The sequence below is a fragment of the Chelonia mydas genome, chromosome 10, assembly GCF_015237465.2.
Source record: "Chelonia mydas isolate rCheMyd1 chromosome 10, rCheMyd1.pri.v2, whole genome shotgun sequence".
In the NCBI taxonomy this organism is placed as follows: domain Eukaryota; kingdom Metazoa; phylum Chordata; order Testudines; family Cheloniidae; genus Chelonia; species Chelonia mydas.
Window position 1 is genome coordinate 62,018,340 of NC_051250.2, and position 685 is coordinate 62,019,024.

Sequence of the window (685 nt, forward strand, 5' to 3'; positions counted from 1 at the left end):
TATCTAGCCAGCTTTCTATCCACCTTATAGTCCATTCATCCAATCCATACTTCTTTAACTTCGCTAAAGTCAAGGTATATCACGTCCACCGCTTTCCCCATATCCACAGAGCGATCACATTTATGTTGATGGAAAAAATTCCATTTATTACAGTAGGAACAGGGTTTTTGCTTTTTGACTTTCATTAGTTTTACATACATAAGCAATCTAAGGGATTGCCCATGTGGAGACTTAGGATGTGAATGTACAGCGCACAAGCCTGCTGCATGCTAAGGCCTTTGTCCAACTGCAGTAGGTCAAACCACTCTACCTGCTACTGTGCACTAAAAGTTCCACAATGCACTTTACCTACTGCTTGTTGGAAAGCTCTTATAGAGGCTAATGTCAATATCACCTACTCAAGCACCCAAAAATTGCAAGTCAGGACCCAAAAAATCATGAGATTTTAAAAAAGGATTTTGGATCTTTTCATTTGCCTTCAGGTTTTTGAGTCCAGAGGGTTCACATTTTCCTGGTTCTCTTTATCACCCTGAGAACTATAAACTTTTTAAAATTAAAGCTGAGATTGTCATGTAACCACATGATTCCAGCAGCTGGGACTTAAAAAAACAAAACCAACCCAAATATTAAACTTATGATAAAATTGTGAAAGTTGGCAACAGTGTCTTTGGCTTAATAAAAGAAA